Source organism: Solanum verrucosum, unplaced genomic scaffold (genome assembly GCF_900185275.1).
Source record: "Solanum verrucosum unplaced genomic scaffold, falcon-dt-bn FXZP01000045.1, whole genome shotgun sequence".
NCBI classification, from domain to species: Eukaryota; Viridiplantae; Streptophyta; class Magnoliopsida; order Solanales; family Solanaceae; genus Solanum; species Solanum verrucosum.
In genome coordinates, this window is record NW_026020213.1 from 454,822 (window position 1) to 463,737 (window position 8,916).

Here is an 8,916-nt window from a genome sequence, read left to right on the forward strand (position 1 = left end):
TTGGCCTAGGTTGGCTATTCGCTAAACCAAAACTCAAGAGGATTGTAGGTAGTGGTTCAAGTAAGGTCTAGGGTTCGTCAAGGTTCTTCCAAAGAAAGGTAAGGCTTAAAGGGTGTTCAAAATAGTTTCACACGCTCACGGGTATGCCACAAAAAGAGATATATGTTAAATTGGTTCACACTCTTCAAAAGTTGCCTAAGATCATCTCAAGAGTACACCTTTGTAAATCACTCAGACTAACGGGGTAAATTCTAGGTTTATTCATGCATGGTTCAAAGTAAGCTAATCACACAAGGCATCGATACTTCAGTCAAACAAGAATAGACATGTTCACTAGCGTGCAACGGTCCTTACAAGAAAATCAATTTGATAAATGACTAGTCACAATGAGATGCAAAGAGTGCAGATATTGTCTATGTAACTTCATTTTGCAAATAAAACAACAGGAGCCATAAGCTCCAGCATCCATAGAAAAGCAGTATTTAAACACAACTTAAAGCAAACAACCATAATATATATACAGAACTAAACATGACTGTCAACACAAAAGGTGTGGGCCTCACCCCACCACAAATAATAAGTGTTTATCCTCAAATGCAACTAATGAGTATCCAAAAGGACAGATAAAGAAAAACAAAGAGGGAGGTAAAGAGGGGGTCATGTTTAAGTAGTCGCTCCATTTGTCTGGGCATAAGTGCCCGGTGTGTTATCCATTTCATGAGCTACTTTACAGGCATGTATCGCGTTGATGAACCCTCGGGTCCAGGAATGGACATTAGGGTCAATTTGCACCCTCCTCCTCGAACTAGCTATCTTGTTCTCACTCCTTGCATTTCTTCTAAACTTTTGAGCTCTTATGTGTCTTGGTGGCATGTTTCTTCCTGCAACTTTCGATCTAGCCATGTCTGCAAATTATTGAGATAACGTTATAATATAATTGACAAACCAAACAAAGACATACAATTGAAGGAAAATTTGTCAGTCCAGTTGGTGGGTCGCCGAATACATTCGGTGAGCAATGGGTTATCCACCGAAGGTCGCAGTGGAGAAGCGAATAGGGGTGCAGACAAAAGGTAACCAAGAAGATGTTCGGTGAATCGCCGAGTGCTTTTGGCGACCTTGTCCTTCTCGACGAAAGTTACAAACGCCACATAAAAAAAATGAAGCATCATAATAAAGGTGAGATAACTCAATTTGACGAAGCGCAAAGTGGCTCCGCGAGCTCATCAGAGCTTGCTGATTTACCCAACGTGCCTAATTTTGACCCAACGTGCCTACTTTTGACCCAACTTCTCAAAATCAACCCCGCATCCCCCGAAAAAAAGTTTAAGCTCACATAGCACAAATTAGACCAGGACCTATAACATACGAACACCACCCATCACTCAAAAACTCAACTAGATGATTAGAGAACAAGATTTTGGTCGTTTAACTAAATTTATTGAATAACAATTAACAATTAACCCATTCTATCCAATTAAGGAAGTTCAACAAAGTTCAACAATACCAAAGAGTTTGCAAATGAGTACAATGTTGACAAAAAAATTATAGGGATCAGGAAGCTAACCTTTTGTATTGATTAAGAAGTTACTGAGGTGCTAGGCGGCAATGCAATCCAAATCCGTGCACTAATACATGAACCAAAAATACTTCAAGAGTGCAAGAAAATTAAGACTAGAGTGCAGGTGTGAGTTTGGCAAGGTGATAAAGTGAGGGAAAAAGAGAATGAGGTTATGTTATTAAACCTGTGGCTGCAAAATCGTCCAATTTTTGCTTGTTCGGCGACATTAGTTCAGATTGCCGAACCACTTGGCGATTCGCAGAGTGATCTCTTGACTCGCTGAGTTTTATAAGGCCTTTAGTCGAATTGAAGTTCCAAACGGTGGTCTGCATAAGGATTTCTGATATGGTTGGCGACTCGCCAATTAGGGATTCACTGTCCGGGACTTCCTTTTGTAAATCTGTACTTCTCATTCACTTTCTACACTTTCACTTGCACAATCAACACACAGTTATTTATAAAAGTAAAATCCTACATTTAAAACCTTGGGTTTCCTCCCAAAAAGTGCCTTAGTTAACGTCGTGGCACGACGCTAGTCCGCCTTCAACTCTCACTCTTGGGGTTAGCCATAGTATCACTAGGCAAGCCGCCTTGCTGTCTCAGATTTAGGTGAGACGAGATGTGACCCATTTGGGTCTCTAACTGCTTGATTGAAATTGAATGGGAGGTAATGGTGTGGCTGAGGGTGGAAACATTTCTTCCATGCCTTTTAGCATTTTTTCTGACCCTCCAACTTTGTTAAGGATGCACCAGAGCATATCCTCAGACCTACTACCCTCCGAGTCCTTTGGTTTTTGGCGTTCGTGGGGGGGCACATATCTTTCTTTCTCCCCATCTTTCAAATTAGGATTTCGGTCTCTCCATTCTCTATCCTTCCATCCTTCATCTCTAACCTAACCTTGATTTCCACCATTCCTTGGGTAGTTTGATCGATAACCACGACCTTGGTTGGCTAGAAGTTACGTCATCATAATACAAGGCGTCGGAACTTGCCTCTTCAGGAATTGCGCACCCGACCCCCACAACATTGACACCACGGGTACCAGTCCCCATGACATTTTTGGATAGAATATCAAGCTATGTCATGATCTTAGCCATATTTTGATCTCTCTCATTGTCTTTTTCGACCTACTCCTTAGATAGCTGAAATGTGACTGATGAGATTTGATCTTCGCAGGTGTACCATGACCTATTGATGGTTGTGATACCATCAATGAGTTGAACTGCCACTGCGTATGGTTTCCGCATTAAGCTTCTGGGTGAGAGTTGGGCAGCTACACCCTTGTTTACCGAGTCTAGACTCCGGTAGAAGTATTATAGGGGCACATTGTCAGGAAGACCATGTGTTGGGAATTGTTGCACCAGTTTTTGAAATCAGAGCCAGGTTTCGTGCAGAGGTTCGCCGTTCAGACGCTTAAAGTTTTGGACGCTATCACAGATAGTCATCATCTTTGATGGCGGGAAAAATAGCACGTTGAATGCATTCACCAACTCCTCCCACAAAGTGATTGAGTTACGTGGCAACTCGGTTAACCACTTGCACGTCTCACCCATCAATGAGAAAGGAAACAACCTTAATTGAACTGATTCCTAAGAAATGTTTTTGAATGAGAATGGTACACACACGTCTACAAAGTTTCATAGATGTTCCTTTGTGTCCTCATGAGCTAATCCGTTGAAAAGCCCCTTTAGTTGCATAAGTTGCAACATGGTTCTTGTTAAGTGGAATACTGCGTTTCCTTCTGCTGGGGGTAGACGAATAGCTCCAACAACTCCGATCAAATGCGGATCATTGAGATTAGTTTCCTAGACGTCATGGAGATTTCTGACATTATCCTAATGGCCCACCTGGCTCCCTTTACTACCGTTGACACTCATGCTTTATGCAATGTTTCCACAATCAATAAAACACAACTTAAAGTCAAGTTAGTAAACTACAACTAGAAAGAATAGAAATTCTATTCAGCTAAAAATTCTCAATTAACACCACTATCCGGTAGCTGCGCCATTTTAATTCTTATCATGACCAACGACACTATCCTACGGTATGAGTGTCTACGATCATAGATAATATAGTAACCCAACCAAGGGTTGGGGTCGTGTCCCAAGGGAGCGATTTTGAGAATTGATAGAAAAATAGAATATACATTATAACTAGTCTTAGCTAAAGATATAAACGAACAAAAACATAGTAAATAAAAGGGGGTGACACGAAAGTGTCAAATATAAAATAGGGGTTTTGTAACTAGTGATAAAGCAGCAAAATAAACATGAAAATCAAGTATGGGGAAAGGTTCTTTGGATGTGACCGCAATACAAGTTGAGATAAACTGTAAGGTGCATCCTTTCAATAGGAAATTTGCAAGAAAATAATGACTACGCTAAGCTTTAAATGGAAATAAGTTCCCTCTAGGGCAACTTACCCCGTTTCAAATGCATTTCTCTCGGACACCCATTTGTTGCATGAAGACCAACCTACGGCTTACCCCACTCAGTCTCTCGAGCTGAGTATTAGAATATGGGAGTAGGGCTCACCCTCTCAGGCTGAACCACTTGTCGCCCCACTCCTTAGGCCATCAGTCTAATGGTTTTGGTTTCGCGACCTCCCTTTAGGGCAAGCCGAAAACACATGGGTGGCTTTTTATTTGCTACTACAAACCCTTTAGATTAAACCACAACCACTAGCTGAAATCACCATTAAAATACATCTAAACTATCAGCAAGCAAGACCCAAAAAGAATATCAAACCCATATTTGCTAAATCATACCCCAAGAATAGGGGTTTTTAGGCACACATCAAGAAATAAGAAATTATACCTAACATGATAATGAAATCAACTGGGTATAAGAAATTAAACCTTAAATTAAGCAAAGGAAAATGAATAGAAAAGACCCACTTCCAAACTTGGGGAAGAAGAACTCCTTTCTTCATGTCTCCACAAAACCCTCTCCAAACTTAAGAGAAAATACAGAAAAATACAATAGATTAATAATAATTTTTACTCTAAAATGTTCCACTCCCCAAAATCTCCTTAAGACTACAATTGTAAATAGTATTTATAGTTTTCACAGATTGTGCTCTGGAGGATCGTTCATCGACATTAGTCGAGATCACCGAGTTCATCGGTGATCCACCCCTTAATCAGCTTATCACCTTTAGTGTCTTTCCTTCAACAACTTCATATTCTGGATCATTGGGCACTATAGTACTGCTTTGCAGAACTAATCGGTGACTCGCGGATTGCTCCTTTCCTCGCCCTTTGATCCACTTCCTTCAAGGTTTCGCATACTGGAACAAAGGGAGGTGCATGTCAATTTGGCGAGTCACCAACTTGAACTCGGTGATCCGCAGACATTCATTTCTTGTTCTTTTTCGCCCTTTTTCCTTTGTTTTGCGCCTAAGTGTCCATGCTTCCAGTAAAACAAAACAATACCGGAAACTTAAGCATTCTAATAAGGTATTGAGATAAAACAAGCATTCCAGGACACTATTTCTAATAAAATAAAGCCCTAAATGAGCCTATTTGTGGACTCATCAGGCTTCCATACTTAGTACGTTTTCGTGCTAACCCCTTCTTTCTACATTTTCTATAAGTGTAGGCTTTTGAGATATTGGATTTAATCCTCCTTGCTAGGTTTATAGTAAATCAAGAAGAAGAAAATTAGTGAGTCCTCATTGTATTTGAGGGCTTGGCCATATGTCCTTTATTGTCTTTCTTTTATGTTTTAGACTTTTTGCAAGGGTCGTGTCCCTAAAGTTGAATCCAAGAGTTTTAATTTAATGTTATTGATGGTTTGAGACAAAGTGTCATATGTTCTCTTTTATTTTATAAAGGACTTTGATTGTAAAGAAAAGTTTTTAATTTCCCACTATTGTCCTATGCTATTATGTTCAAGTTATGCTATGAGGCTTGTATGAGACCCCTTTGGGGTCGAGTGCCATGTCTTACGTCTAGGGTGTACCCCTGGATCATGGAAAATGGCTAAGAAATATCTCTATCCGATTATGGTTAATTTGAAGAATTTGGGTTCCAAAATAGCTATTAAGGCTTTCTTCCAAGGGGAAGATGGTGTCCTTCAATACCAAGGTCAATTATGTGTTCTCATTTTTGATATTTTTGAAAGAAGTTTGTAATTATCTGTATGTTATTCACCCAGAGTCACAAATATGTATAATGAATTGTGGGAAGTTTATAGGTGGAACGGGATGAAGAAGAATATTGTGGAATTTTAAATTAGCGGCTAAGTCTCGAAATTGTCAATAAGTGAAAGTACAAAACATGAAACCTAGTGGTTTAGGTCAAGATATTATTCTTATTTTGAAATGTGGAGATTTGAATATGGACATCATTATGGGTTTACCTTGTATTGACCATCTATTTGACTTGATTTGTGTTATTGTGGACTAACTGATGAAGTCAACTCATTTCATTCCTTGAAAGACTTCATTTTAAGTCGAACATTATGCCAAGCTTTATATTCAGGATATGGTAAAGTTTCATGGAGTGCCTTTGACTATTATCTCCAATCATTGAACTCCATTTACGCCACAGTTTCGGAGGTCATTTCAGAAAGGTATTGTTTCACAAGTGAAACTTAATACACCTTTTCATTCTTAGACCTATGGACAAGTTGAATGTACTATTCAAACTTGGGAAGATATGTTGAGATTTTCTGTAATTGATTTAAGGGTAGTTGGAATTATCATTTTCCTATCATTTAATCTTCTTATAATAATATCTATCATTTTACTATAGGGATGGCACCGACTATCTCTATAGTAAGAGGTATAGGTCTTCTATTTGTTAGTTTTAAATTTGTGAGTTCACTTTGATAGGGCCAGAGTTCATACATAAGGTCATGGAAAAGGTTCAACATATTTGGTAATGGTTCAAAATGGCTCAAAAGAGACAAAAGTCAATGCAGATGTTAGAAGAAGAGAGCTTGAATTTGACGTTGATAATTGGGTTTACTGGAAAATATCAGCTATGAAGGTTGTGATTAGCATCAAGAAGAAAGTGAATCTTACTCTATGCTATGTGAGCCCACATTAGATTTTGAGGCATATTGGGAAATTTGGTTATGAGTTTGAGTTACCTTAGGGTTTGACATCCGTACATTCGTTATTTCATGTCTCTTTTTTGAAAAAAGTGTGTTTAAGCTCCGACTTCCATTGTGCCTTTGGAATGTTTCGAAGTTAAGAAAATTCTTTCATATGAAGTTGTTCCCGTTGAAATTTTGTACAGTAAAGTATAAAAGATAAGAAACAAATAAGTTTCTATTGTGAAAGTTCATTGGAGGAATCAAAAAACTTAGGGTGCTACTTGGGAGGAAAAGCCGATATGATGTCGAAGTTCGTGATCTCTTTCCCTCCGCACCTATTTTAGCATGAGGTGTTAGTTCCTCATGGTTCATTACTTCAGATTCATATGTATTAGTCATTCTCACATTTCCATATGCATACATGTTCATGAAAATTTTGATTTTCATGTTATGAATTAGCTTTCAGTGATTTCTCCTTGAGTATTTGAATTAGGATTAGAGTTGTAGTCATTTTGTTAGGCTGATATTTTCTCTATGTACACTATTAATGTGAGTCCCCTTTGAGGACGAATGTTTCCAAGAGAAAGATATTCCAACACCTCAAAAATTGTATGTTGGGATGGAAAGGAAAACATACATTTCTTGCACAAAGGAAGTATTCTACAGACCCCAGTAAGTCTTACGGGGAGTAGGAAAGCACTCATAGTATTGAGTTGAGTTTTTGAAAATGTGAAGTCTATGATATTTGATGTATGAATGGAAATGATTGGTTGTAAAAGGTTATAAAAACCATAGAAATGATCTAGACTTACTGAAATTTTGAACTTGAATTAGGGGTCTACGGGTTTGGCGTACAGGTCGAAGAATAGACAACATCTTGCAAAATGGTTTCATGGTAGTTGGCTGGATTCTGTGTCCAAGTAACAGGTTCTACGGTTAACCATAACCGCCCAACTTATGTCTTACGACTGTAGGTGCAAACCGTAGACCCTATCCGGAAGTTTTAACTAAAGGTATTTTGGTCTTTTCCTACCTAATTAACCACTAAATTGTGTTTTTTCCCTATAACTACCCTCTGATTGTTTAGACCCTTGAGAAATAGCCCAATTTCTCTCATTCACTCAAAATTTCCCAATTTCTCTCAAATTCATCTTCTCCAAAGATCTCAAGGTGAATGTTTGGGTTTCAAGCTTAAAGGTGTCATCCCCCTTGGATTCTTAGGGCTTTGATTATCAAGGAATGTGGGAACTCACCAATGTATTTCTTTCATACATTGGGTCCCAAAGAAAACTACAAATCTCCTATTTAATTTCACCCAATTATCTAGGGTTTCTCATTATCTTTCATGGCTTCTATTTATTATTATTCAATTGATATTATTTGATCCTGTTATGTATGATTCAATAAATTATATGTTTTCATACTGATTTCATAGGGACTCGTGCTTCATAATACAATTTGGCTATCAACTTATGAAATTTTTTCATGAACTTATGAATTATGAATATCATAGTTATGCATGTTTTATAAAAAGGATGATTTATGAACTATCGATGCTTTTAAGACAAGTATCAATGATTTGTGGAAAGACTTCTCACATATGAATGAAATCACAATTTGGATGCTTAGAAAGGTTAGTATCTATTATGAAATCATAATTTGAAAGGAGCTACTATGTTATCACTTTTGATTGGATTGGTAGTCTTAGTTGTGTCTTTCCAATTATTTTGATATGATTACAATTATTTCTATTCAGTTGAGATTTACTTTGCACCAAGAGGACTTTGGTATGGATGCTCTCCCATTAGTAGAGGTCAGGTGTCTAGCAACAATCTCTTTGTCCCTAAACTGTGTACCCCCATTGAATTGTCTTAAAAAACCTAAGTTAGTGGATCCATTTCAGCAAAGAATGAATGTGAAATAGTTCTACCTTGGCAAGTAAATTCTCTTTTTTTGTATAAGGGTCATGATGATTTCCATGTTATAACTTACATTGTCTTATTGTCGGTTAAAAGTAAAATATCCAACAACTGAACTATTTATCTATCAAATGTTTAATAAAAGTTTCGCCAATGGTTTTAAGTATGCATTGACCTTTCATATGATTTATGATTTCTTATAAAGGCTTTTATCACGTTTTCCTTGGTCATACATATCATGTTTAAGTTCAGCATGTTATCATGGTTTACGTTTAAATGTAGTACTCCATACTAAGTACATTCACCGTACTAATGCATATTTGTGTCAATGCCTTATAATATAGGGTAGAACGCTCTTCCTCCCGCTCGTGGTTAGCTTTGATTGCTTTGATA